The sequence below is a fragment of the Pelodiscus sinensis genome, chromosome 8, assembly GCF_049634645.1.
Source record: "Pelodiscus sinensis isolate JC-2024 chromosome 8, ASM4963464v1, whole genome shotgun sequence".
Lineage (NCBI taxonomy): Eukaryota > Metazoa > Chordata > Testudines > Trionychidae > Pelodiscus > Pelodiscus sinensis.
The window spans coordinates 64,387,723-64,400,977 of record NC_134718.1 but is presented as its reverse complement, the minus strand read 5'-3'; positions in this window follow the sequence as shown (position 1 = coordinate 64,400,977).

The window sequence follows — 13,255 nt, the reverse complement described above, 5'->3', positions numbered from 1 at the left end:
GGCTCTACTCTGCTCGTCTCCTGCCCTCTGGACCCCCAGTTCCCATCACCATCTGGTAATCCCGATCAGTGCAAGCGCTACAGAGTGAGATTTTCCTCACTCTTTCTCTCTTCCCACCCCCCACACTACCTCTCAAAGCATAGCCTCCTGACCCTGCCCAATGTAAATTGTTACAACATTTGTAATGTTTCAATTTAGATTTAATATTAAACTTTTCACTACTCAGAAATAAATAACTTTCATTGTTAAGCCGGTTGTTTTTCTCTCTCTTTCGCTCACTCTTCCTCAAGGGGTGTTGTTTTGACTTCCCCTTTTGCTCTGTAACAACGCTTCTTGTACCCAAGCTAAAGATCCCTGTAGTGCCCAAAATCCTGTGGGGTTTGCTCATCGTGTGGTTTACCAGTGAATGATTGTGGGGTGAAAGTGGGGATTAGGGGTGCTGAACCTGGGGGCTTATGAGGAGGGCACCTTAAAGTGCTGTTTAATCCAGCCCACTGAGTCTAAAGGCTTATGAGGGTGCAGTGTGACACTGCTGTTAAACCCAGCCTGCTGAATCCAGGGACATATGAGGGGTCAGCTTGTGAGTGCTGATTACCCAGTTCTTTCAGGCGTGCTCTGTTAGTGGGTGTGAGTGTTTGTGAGTGTTGCTAAGGTGGGAAGAACTCCAGCCTGAGGAACCTAGTTCCTGCATGAGAGCTCCAGTGGGAAGGGGAATTGGCAGCAGGGAGAATTCAGCTCCATATGAGAGCACAAGTAAGCACAAACAGCACAGTGATAGAATTGTTAACCTCCCTCCAGCCCCGTAAGAGTAACCCTAATAAATGAGCATACCCCAGAGTATTGGATAAATCTGGTAACACAGGAGCTGGTGACAGAGCACCCAGCCCTGCTCCCTCCCTCCTCGCTGACTCCCAGAGTTGTTCAGGAGAAGGGTGGGAGGCTTTGGGGAAGTGAGGAGTGGGGGCAGGGCAGGGCAGGGCAGGGCAGGGCAGGGTGGGACGAGGCGAGGTCTGAGGTGGCTAGGGGAGAGGTTGTTCCAGTACCCGCACATCCCGGGGACAGCCCTGCCTGTACCTTTCCCAGGCAGCCACCTCTGAAGCATTCTACCTCAGAGCAGAACACCACGGCCTGCAGCCCCATAACCCCAGCGTTGCCCCTCGTGTGGGATAATACAAAAGCAAGGACTGGGAGTCCCGGGATACCTTCGGGTACGTCTACACTAGCCCCCTAGTTCAAACGAGAGAGGCTAATGAAGGCGACTGAAATTGCTAATGATGTGCGGGATTTAAATATCCCACGCTTGATTAGCATATTCCCGGCCGGTTGCCATTTTGGAAACCTCACATGGCAGAGAAGCGTGATTCCGCGATAAACCCCTTAGTTCGAATTAACGGTTAAACCTCATGGAATGAGGAATCCCCAGTTCTTGGAAAGAGGTTTAACTGTTAATTCAAACAAAGGGATTTATCTCGGAATCGCGCTTCTCTGCTGCGTGTAGACGCAGGCAGTTACTTCGGGCTAGTCAGTTTCCAAAATGGCGACCAGACGGAATTATGCTAATCAATTAGCAATTTTGGTCACCCTCATTAGCCTCCCTAGTTCGAACTAGGGGGCTCATGTAGATGTATCCTTAGAGACCAACGGATTTATTGAGGCAGAAGCTTCCATAGGTAAAGCCCACAGCGTCAGATGAATTGGGGCCACAGGACTCCCCGTAGTTTTGCAGATACACGGCTCCCCTGTGAGACTTAAAGCTTTGGGTTTGAAGCAGAACCCAAGTGTCACATCCCAAAAGAAAGAGCAGCCTGGGCAAGCTACTGGGCCAGATCTTCATCCAAGGTTAAGTCCCTTTTTTTTAGCCCAAATTGCCTTAAAGGGACTTAGAACTGCCTGATTGGGAAGAGCTGGGGATTCCGCTGGCCTGAGGAAATCCTCCGGTTTTGTGAAGTTGCTACAGTCAGATTTACGTTACATGCGCCCCCATTTGAGGGCAGGAAGGGAAGGAATGGGGTGTGCCTGCAGCAGGCCACTCCAGAGAGTATTGTCCAGTAGCCGCCTGCTCTGCCACAGACTGCCAGCATCACCTTGGGCAAGCCTGGAAGACAGGACTCTCGCCAGCTGATTAAGCTCCTTTGCCTCCTGATGCGAGATCAGTCCGTACATTGTACCCAGCTGTGTGGTGTCACTCCCAGAGTTTCTATCCTGTCCAGACAAGACAGGAAGGAGAGAGGTTTGTCAGTGGCTCTCTCCAGCCACAGGCGACTGATGCCTGCAGGGGTAGGAGGTGCAGGAAGGGCTATCCAGAGAAACCAGGAGGGGGAATGAAGGAGCCCCCACTTAGCAATTGACAGTTTGGAAAGGGAACAGGGGCAATGCACTCCCCAATGCAACCACGAGTCACCCCATGTCTCCGGAAGTGGTGAAAGACGGATACAACCACCTGCTGCTAATGGAGGATTAATGCTGGAGAGGAAAGTGACTTTCCCTTAGCCTTGCCAATATGCCCTGGAGTATGTATTCATGGCTGCAAAGTGGATGACGCACCCACTCTTGTGTATGGCAGTGAGTCACGCTGGTTAAGTTCCTCTTCCCATCAATAGGCAGTTGTACCACTCGATTCAGGAACTAATCTCACCACGGTGGATCCTGCCACTGCTTCAAACCCATGTATGACCAGTTAATAACCCACCTATGACCCAAATATGGCCAGTTAAAGCACCCAGGTTAGCAAAGGGGATGCAGAGCTAGAACCCCAGTCTCCTGAGTCTAACAAAGTGTCTTCACCGTGACCCCACTGTTCTTCTACTTTCTGCGGAGTATTTTTCCTAGGGATTAGCAGCCATTCCCTTTTGGAAATGCTGCAGCTTTGGCCAGCTGAATTTATGAGGCAGTTCCTAGAAACGGCACTGGGATTTCAGAGGCTGTTTTTGGACCTTGATTCCCTTCTAAATTATTGCAACGCCTCAAGAAAAGGAGAGGTTGCCTGAGGTTAATGAGACTCTACATGCTCTGCTTGAAAGAAAATGAGGGAAAACCCATTTCCACATTCTCCTATTATAAAGCCAGGCACCAGCCTAGGGCTATTCACTACCCTCCAAGACTTCATGGCTCAACTCCTCCAGTTAGAAATCACATCAAGGCCAGATCATCAGCTGGTGTAAATCCACACCATTGAACTCAATGGATCTATGCCTGTTTATACCAGTTGAGGATTTGGCCTCTTCTCTCAGTTCTGAAGTGGCTGGATGATTAAGTATGAGGCACTTATAGCCTACTCTGTTAAGTCTCATTGAGCACAGACACTTTGGCTACGTCTACACTGGCATGATTTTCCGAGAGTATTATCAGGGATTGCCACTATCCTGCTACCCTAGACATCAAGAGCAGCACATCAGTTTTCTTTCCCTCTGGGAGTTTCATAACCGCTTCTCTTATTTGCACCTGGGATTTGTTGTTTCAATTCATGTCGTATGTCCCCCTCTAGTGTCTGGTTCATATGACAGCCTCCTGCAGTCCCTGACAACCATATCTGTCTTTTGGCTTCAGTGACAGAGCCCTATGCTTGTAGTGCAGGCACCCCCAGGTTCTGTCTCCATTCACCATCCACAAGGAAGGAGGATGTTACACATCAGGATAAGTTTACTCAAAGGGCTCGTCTACACTGGCCCCTTTTCCGGAAGGGGCATGTTAATTTCAACTATCGTAGTAGGGAAATCCGCGGCGGATTTAAATATCCCCCGCGGCATTTAAATAAAAATGTCCGCCGCTTTTTTCCGGCTTTTAAAAAAGCCGGAAAAGAGCGTCTACACTGGCCCCGATCCTCCGGAAAAAGTGCCCTTTTCCGGAGGATCTTATTCCTACTTTGAAGGTGTTTCTCAACCTGTGGTACTTTGAAGTAGGAATAAGATCCTCCGGAAAAGGGCACTTTTTCCGGAGGATCGGGGCCAGTGTAGACGCTCTTTTCCGGCTTTTTTAAAAGCCGGAAAAAAGCGGCGGACATTTTTATTTAAATGCCGTGGGGGATATTTAAATCCCCCGCGGATTTCCCTACTACGACTCATGAAATTTACATGCCCCTTCCGGAAAAGGGGCCAGTGTAGACGTAGCCAAAATGTTTGGCATTCTGAATTCTTCAGCGTGCCGTTGAAGCTATGAGGGGACACCATGAAGGATCCTGAACTTAGTCCCCACTGTTTGATCCACCTTTATTTTCTTTTAGCTACAAATTCCACCTTATTTTTTGCCCATTCCCTTCAGAGCAAACATTCCCCTGCTGTCTTTTCTTAAAAAAGAAGAGTGAGCACCAGCCCCCTCACTAGGAAATCAAGGGTAGGGTGCAAGAATTAGGAAAGCAAGATATTTGCCGAGGAAAGCAATTTGAATTTGAACTTTGAGGGGCTGCATAGAGAACATCCTTAGAATTTATGGGGGCCTACATAGTACTATTTAACTGGTGCCTCTATGCCCAACTGCAGCCTGGGGGCATGATTTTTTAGAGCTGCGATTTTATAATCAACACACTCATGAAATTTTTTAAACCAAATTTTAAACGAAGGCCCTGTAGACTAACCCAGTGTTTCTCAACCTGTGGTACAAGTACCCTTAGGGATTACTCGAGAGAAGTCTAGGGGAAGCAGGGGGACATCAACACAGCTGAAATTTGGAGAAAACTGAGTTTGTTCTAAAGTTTTACAGAGCTTTATTATTTTTGTATTTTTTATACCTAAAAAATTTCATCGCCCACCTTGTTACGATTAAGTTGCTTAAACAAATGTGTTGCAACAGTAGAAAAAAAGTGTGTGTCTGAAAACTGTAGGTACTTATAATTTTTTTCTAAAGGGGTACTTTATAAAAAAAAGTTGAGAAACACTGGACTAACCCATGACTAACCCAGAAAACTATTTAGTCTTTAAGGAGCTAATAGACTATTGGTTGTTTTTTAAGTGTTTCCTGTTACAGACTGGCTCAGCTATCCCTTTGAAACTTATCTACCCCCTATCCTCCCTTCCCCCCCCTCCAATATTTTTCCTTCTCCCCCTCCCCTTATTTATTCTTGGTTCTGGATTTTCCAACACTCCGGTCATCTGAAGAAGCAGGCTATGCCCACGAAAGCTCATGATACCATCTACACGTTTTGTTAGTCTTTAAAGTGCTACTAAACTATTTGTTGTTTTTTACGTTTTTCCTGTTACAGTCTAACTCTGTGACCCTTCTGAAACTAATACATTCAGAAACTGATAGCATAAACCTGTGAAATGGCCTCATTACCACTTGAATGGCTCTTCTTTCACAGGTTCAGTGTTCTGCTAATAGCTCAGGCAGGCTTTTTCCACTTTTAAGTTAACTAGATCCTCTCTGGAGGAAGCAGAGTCCCAGAACAGGGATCAGAAGAGTTGGGTGGACATAAGACCCAGTGCCACAAATTTTCAGGTGCGCTAAGCAGCTGTGTATGGATAAGGACGGCCTTGGACTGCCCTAAATTAAAGAGGGAGGGGGAGGAAAAATGAAAACATAGCCTGTAGAACTGGAATTGCTGTAAATTAAAAAACAAACACCACAACACAACACACCAGGAGTGCTCCTAGCAACAGGCAAGTAGCGGCACCTACTTGTAGAGATCAGATGAAGTGTCAACATAATTCAGCATAAACATGCCCAGCTGTTCTTGCACTAAAATGAACAGTGGCTGAAGTCGACCATCCCTGGTAGCAGCAGCCTGAGGAAGGGTCTTTTTCTAGACTCTCTTCTGTGCATTTAGCTGCTTTCTGAAACACCATCTGCCTTTGGACAAGGGCTTTGGTTTGCATGTAACATTCTATGGGTGCGCCACTGAAGATTTCAGAAAACCAGCTAGCAACAGAAAGCTGCAACTTGGTTTTGATTGGGGACAGGCTATGTTTATTTCAGAGCTCAGCATATGTGCTGCAGTCACCAGGTTGTTCCATGGCCCTCTTGATTTCATTCAGGAAGGAGAAAGCACCTGCTGCCCTTTGATGTATGACATAGGTGCTATAAATCAAGCAGAGAATGGCTACAGTGAAAATGGATTGGCTGGCAGCTGGTTTTGAATGTGTTTGGGATGTAAATCAGGAGACTGCTAACATATTCAGCTGGATCTCACAAGCCTGCCGTGTTCCAGGCCCACACAAAGCTAACAACAAGCAGTAAGAGCCATTGAAAAGCCTTTGGCAGTGAATCTTCTCAAAGCAGCTGTTTCACTACAGATTTCCCTTTGGTTCCAGTGGCAGCATGTTTAAGGGATACCTTGCTTTTGCTCAGACACCCTCAGTTCATGGTGATTGACAATAGGGATGGAAAAAAAACTCACATACATAATGGAAAATACACAGCAGATAGAAAGCAGAAGACCAGCCTACAGGTAGGTCAACAGATGACACCCCCAGCTAGGAGCTTTGTCTGTATTGATATCCTGAACTGTGGAAAGCACTTGTTAGACTGGCCAGGATGATGCTACAGACCCCTATGGGGTTGAGCATCCTCCTTTGTAAAACCACTGCAGACCCTAACATCGCTCTTCTCCTTGGTGCTCAGCACCAGGAGAGCCAAGTGTCATAGATATGCCTGTTGTTAACCAGGCCATCAATAATCATCTCACTATTATCCTGGGCACCCCCACTGCTCCAACCTCTAACCGTTCTCTCTCATCCACAACCTCTTTACAGTACAAGCTTATCAGGGAAATGCTTAGTGGTTCAGGGTGAGGTGATCACCACAGACATGGGGCAGGGGCAGGAAGCTAGAGAGCACAGCTGTTCTGCAGAGGGTCTGTCCATAAAATACAAATCACTTCTGGTGATTTTTGAGACCCACAGTGAAACATACACACAAAATTAAAGACCCGCCCATCCCCTAATGCATGACATATGGGCAGCAAGTTGCCATGTTTGTCAATAAATGAGTGCAAAGGGGTGTAAAAATTTCATTTCCTCACAGGTCTCCAGGCTCTGTGAGACCACTGGGTGTTCAAAGCCTTTTTCCTCTCCATAAAGTCCAAAGTCTTTATACTGAGGCAGGGCCCCAGCTCACACCCAGATGCTCCCACATTCAGTACCTTCTTTCCAGTTGCATCTCCTCAGACACTCAGGTACTTCCTTACTGCTCTCATCTCTAGAGCTATTTCCTCCAGGTGCCTGACCTCCTCTTACTTAGGGAGAGTTGGGTGTGATTTATATAGGCCCATACCTGCTGGCCACCAGAAACTTTGAAGGGAACCAGTGGTTGATTAGAACCAGCTGGACTACAGCCTAGTTGTACTTTGCAGGCCTGTCAATCATCTATAACTGATTGGCTGCGTCTAGACTGGCATGATTTTCCGCAAATGCTTTTAACGGAAAAGTTTTCTGTTAAAAGCGTTTGCGGAAAAGAGCGTCTAGATTGGCACAGATGCATGTCCACAAAAGCACTTTTGCGCAAAAGCATCCGTGGCAATCTAGACGCGCTTTTGCGCACAAAAGCCCCGATCGCCATTTTTGCGATTGGGGTTTTTTGTGCAAAACAAATCTGAGCTGTCTACACTGGCCCTTTTGCGCAAAAGCTTTTGCGCAAAAGGACTTTTGCCCGAACGGGAGCAGCATAGTATTTCCGCAAGAAGCACTGATTTCTTACATGAGATTGTCAGTGTTCTTGCGGAAATTCAAGCAGCCAGTGTAGACAGCTGGCAAGTTTTTCTGCAAAAGCAATTGCTTTTGCAGAAAAACTTGCCAGTCTAGACACAGCCCTTGGGTTTGGTTTTTCCCCTCCACCCATGTGAGCTCTATGGGACAGGGATTGTGTTTTCATTGCAATCTGCACGTTGGAAGATATCATCTCTGATTAGGGCTTCCAGGCACTACAAAACCACCACGTACCTCTCTGTTAGAATCTGTCAGCTTTCGCTCATCTGAACGGCAGGGTTATTTCAATCTGCCTATGGACTTTACAGAAGCCCAAGGCCAACCCGGCTTGATCGGTGCTGGAGTTAGGGATGCTGCTGCCACCCCGACTTGAAGTAGCAACAACAACCCAAATACATGGTTTCTGCCTTTAATACCCCATTATAAAGATTGTTCCAGAATCACGCCAAACCTTGGGGAGAACAGAGCATGGGCTTGAAACCATATCTCAATGGACTATTCTTTCACCCCAACCCTGAGGCAGTTTCCGCTGTGTCTTTAACACAGCAATATTGTTCAGTACATTGCAGTGGGTATTCTGTTTCTGACACACATCACCACATTGCCCTAGTTGTGCTCCTTGTAATGAAGGCAAAGCAGATGGGAACTGACCTGAAGCTGGGCCTTATTTAGCACACCTTAGATTAGAGGAGCAGACCAGCATTTACAAACAGGGCTTTAGTTACAGGCAGAGGAAATCTCTCCAGGATGGCCTGAATAGACTGCAAGAGGCAGAGTCATATCCATTTCCACTATGGATCCCCTCAGTGGAGGCGATCCTGTCTCGGCCATAAGAAATGTCTCCCAGATGAAACAGGACAGGCGCGGTCTCCTGCTTAGCCTTCACGGGCTAAATCCTTAGCCAGTGTACATCAGCAAGCCTTCGATACCAACTCAGGAGCAAGCCCAGCAGCTATTTTGAGGGGAACTGTGCCCCAGAGCACTAACCCCCATCAGTGAGTCTCCTCTCACAAGCAAGACATGACACAATGTTAATGTGAGACTGCAAGGGACACGGCAATGAGTCTGCGCCAATGCTGCGGGCGCTGCTCCTGGGAAAACACCTGGTAGGAGCAGACAAGGGAGGGGAGCAATTTAAAAACAAGAGCAATTAAATTGTACTGCCCACAACCCAGCTCCTCTAAATCACTGTTGTCAATGGGTGCAGACAGGCAGGTGGGTGGCCAGGAAGGACAAGAGGCGGCAGGATCCTTGTGCACTGCGCTTAATTGCCAGCTAAAGCCTCCTTCAACTGCTGAGGTAGGCACTTCAAGCACCTGACTGGCAATGAACACCTGCCCTAGCTAATCCCCATCTTCAGAAAGCCCCAGAGAGAGCAGTCCAGAAAAATCAAACATAGTCCACGCTGACCTGTGTCAATGCTGTAACCGACTGGATTCTGACTTTAGAAGGCTTTTCCAAGTCAGATCAGCTGATTTAGGGACCATGACCCCCTAATACTGCAAGTTGTCTTTAAAAAATCTGCCCCTAGAAGCATTCTGCTAAAATCAATACAAGTGGCAGCTATTTGGCATCTTTAAGGACTGAGCTCAAAGGCAGGATAATAGCCAATTTAGCATTGGACTATGCCTTGGCTTTGGTTTCACCTGAATGGAGTTCTTAACCACATACCCAGAGGCTTGCTGGAGAAATAATGCCCCTTTGGGGGGGCCTGATTGATTAAAACATCCTTGTTTAAGCATTAACTGAAATCCAAACAAGCCTTTCTTCACCTTTCTTCAGCTCAGCAGGTCTTTCCAAAGTCCCAAGTTCTGCTATTTGATTTTTCTATTTCCTCTTTCTCCTTGCTTTGTGATGTACTGATAACGTAAGTGGGGTTCTGCAAGGATCTGTTTTGGGACCCATTCTGTTCAGTATCTTCATCAATGATTTAGATAATGGCATAGAGAGTTCGATTATTAAGTTTGCAGAATACACCACGCTGGGAGGGGTTGCAAGTGCTTTGGAGGATAGGGTCATACTTCAAAATGATCTGGACAAACTAGAAAAATAGTCTGAGGTAAATAGGATGAAGTTTAATAAGGACAAATGCAAAGTACTCCCCTTAAGAAGGAACAATCAGTAGCACACATACAGAATGGGAAATGACTATTTAGGGAGAAGTACTGCAGAAAGGTATCTAGGGGTCATAATGGACCACAAGCTAAATATGAGTCAACAGTGTGACACCTGCAAAAAAAGCAAACCTGATTCTGGGATGCATTAACAGGAGTATTGAGAGCAAGACACGAGAAGTCATTCTTCCGCTCTATTCTGTGCTGGTTAGGCCTCAGTTGGAGTATTGTGTCCAGTTCTGGGCACTACATTTTCAAGAAAGATGAGGAGAAATTGGAGAGAAGTTGAGAAAAGATCAACAAAAATGATTAAAGGTGAAGAAAGTATGACCTATGAGTGAAGACTAAACGAATTGGGCTTGTTCAGTTTGGGAAAAGAGAAGACATCTTTACATCTACACAGTAAAATCACTCCAAGAAACACATAACCTGAAGCTTTTAGGTAAACACCTGAAACACTGGTATACAATTTTTTTTTTAATAAGAAGCATTAAAAATGGCAACAAAGAAGAGATGCTTGTTGGATGAACAAAGGGTTTTCAACCCTGTTTGGGAGATGGAATTCGCTTTTCCAGAGATAGGTAATAGAGATAGGTAAAAGACACTATTTGCATATATATTTGCATATATGTGCAACCACACTTAAGTTGTGGCCCTCATCATGTGTTGTGAGTAGGCCCTGATCTAGATGGTGCTTGGTCCTGCTGTGAGGGCAAGGGACTGGATTGATGACCTTTCAGTTCTACAGTTCTATGATTCTATGATAAATTCATACCTGGGAGGCAGTTAGTCACTGGTAGAACTAAGCTCTTAAAGCAGGGATGGAAAACCTTTTTTGGGGTGGGGGCCACCACTGAGACACAGAAGAATCCGTCCGGGGCTGCACACAAGTGAGAAGCAAATACCCTCCACAACCTGCATTTTTGATGTGGCCCCCTGACTGAGGAGAAAGACACTTCCCACATTCCCCTCCCACACCAGAGCTTAGGGGGCCCAACCGAGTAGATGCAGTGGGGCAGCAGGGTGCGTGTGTGGAGGAAATGGAGTGCCAGCGCGGACTGCCCAATGCTATGGGGGAGAACTGGGCCTCAGGGGTCAGATTCAGGCAGGCTGGGGGCCGCTTCTGGTCCCTGGGCCTGAGGTTCCCCACCCCCGTCTTAAAGGGCCATCCCAACCTACAATGGGTTAAGAGTAGTCTACGGCTCTGATCTTAGTTTTGTATGAATAAGGGCTGTAGAGGAGGCTCTGTTTTATTCTGGACTTTGCCGTTGATCATGCTGTGACTCGGGATAACACCCATCATCTCTCTGCCACTCTATTTCCCCATCTGTGCAATGAGCTAAAGCAAAAACCTATCTTTGGAAAGCTCTCCAAAATCTATTCAATAAAAGAACTAAGTACTAACTTGCAGATCGCCTGCACTAGAATATATTTTCTCTGACATCCTCACTGTCCATACAGCATGTAGGGAAAAACCAAGTTCAATTCAAACCCCAAAGAGGAAAGAAACATCTTGGGATTTTTTAACAATTCTTTGTTTTACCTAAGTGCCTATCAGAAACTGGAACAAACACGCTTCTATCAGCTCCATAATTTGGCAGCGCATGCAGATGTGACAGAGTGGACTGTGGAAAAGTCTCTTTGCTGCCAAAGTACTCCCCAGAGACTCAATAACAAGGTGCCATGTGTAACAATGGGCAAAAGTTCAAAGAAGAACAGGCAGTACAAATAGAAAAGGGATTTTAGACCAACTAGCCCAGCCTTCTGCCACTGCAGTATTCGCCCATTGCCAGTATTTCTTCGGTGAAATATATATAAACAGCTCCAGCATTAAGGTTTCTACCCTTGTCAATTGAAAAATGGTTCCACCCTAGCAGCAACTACCGATAAACCGCCTTCTTCAAAGGAAAGATGGTGTGATGGGTAAGGCCTTGGCAAGAAATTGAGGGTTCACTTCTTGATTCTGTTAGACTCCCTGTATGACTAATCTCTTTGTGCCTCAGCACCCTATCCTTAAAATAGGGGCAAGGATACTTCTTTTTCCTCATAAATCCAATTTATTTAGAATATTAAGGGCAGGAGTCTCTCTTATTTTGTATAAGGTCACTGAGGCACTGACCTTCATTGGGCTTGTAAGCACAATCTAAATGTTCTTTAACTTCTATGTCATTAATAGGCCTTTCCTGTCCCTTAATCATTCTTATACCTCTTCTGTGAACTCCTACCAGTTTGTATCAGTGGTTTTCAACCTTTTTTCATTTGTGGACCCCTAAAATATTTTGAATGGAGGCATCACTCTTTAGAAATCTTAGACCCAGTCAGCAGACCCCAGTGGTCGATGGCCCAGAATTTGAAAAGCACTGGGCTATATCATTCTGGTGAGCAGAACTGAAATCTGTATTGAAGTTGAAAACCCATACTGGGAACCAGGGGCTGTAAATTTAAGAACAAGAACAACAATGTTTAATTATTGATATTATCAACTTTATATTCTCTGGGTTTCATTCACTGTATCACAATTTTCTCTCCTCCGATCACTAATAATATGCATTAAAAAAAACTGCAACCCACTGGAGTGGTGAATGTAAGAGACAGTCAGTTCCAAATTGCATCATTCAATGTTCATGTTAAAAACGTATAAAACCTGGAAATGTACAACCCAAGCCCCATAATATAATACTCCATTATTTGATAAAATTAAAGCTAGCTGTTTCTACCTACCTGGGTATGCAAAGCTAGGATGAGAAAGGTTAGGTGATGAATTCTTTACTTCCCGATTTATCACTCACCTGCTTTTTAATCAGAATACTACAGGTTGGCCCTCCCTGGTCCAACATCCTTGGGGTCGGACCGGTCCCAAACCACGGAATTTGCCAGAGCAGGGGAGATCCCCTGCCACTGGCCTCCCCAGTCTGCCAATCATCAGCATTGCCAGCGCCATTGTCTAGCTATCCCCCCTGTCTCTGGCTCCCACTATCTCGGGCCCTAGCTGGGCTGCCTGCTGGGTTGCTGGACCTGCTGCCATGGGCCTGGCTGGACTGCCTGCTGACCTACTGTGGGTCTGTCCCTGTGCTGCCATAGGTCCAACCCCAGCCCCACTGCCACTTGCTGCCATGGATCCAACCCCAATGCTGTGCCAGAGGCTGCTACGGGCTGCCACCAGCTCACACCCTAGCTCTGTGGGACATCCAGAAACATCCATGGTCCAGTTGTTGGTCCAGAGAGGGTTGGTTTTTGGAGGTACAACCTGTACTGATAAAATAACTCAGTCACAGATTAATATGCCAATGCATTTATTGCATATTAGCTTGGCATATTAAGTCTCTTGCATAACCCAAGACAATATACTTCAGACCTAAAAAGACCTTTTTGGCTGACAATTAGCCACAGAAACAATTTGAAAGGTTGAAGTGTTTGAAACCTCTATCGATATATACAGTATCTTTCAAAAATATACAGCATTAACCACTAATGTAACCTACTGAGACTCACTAAAAACACAGTGAT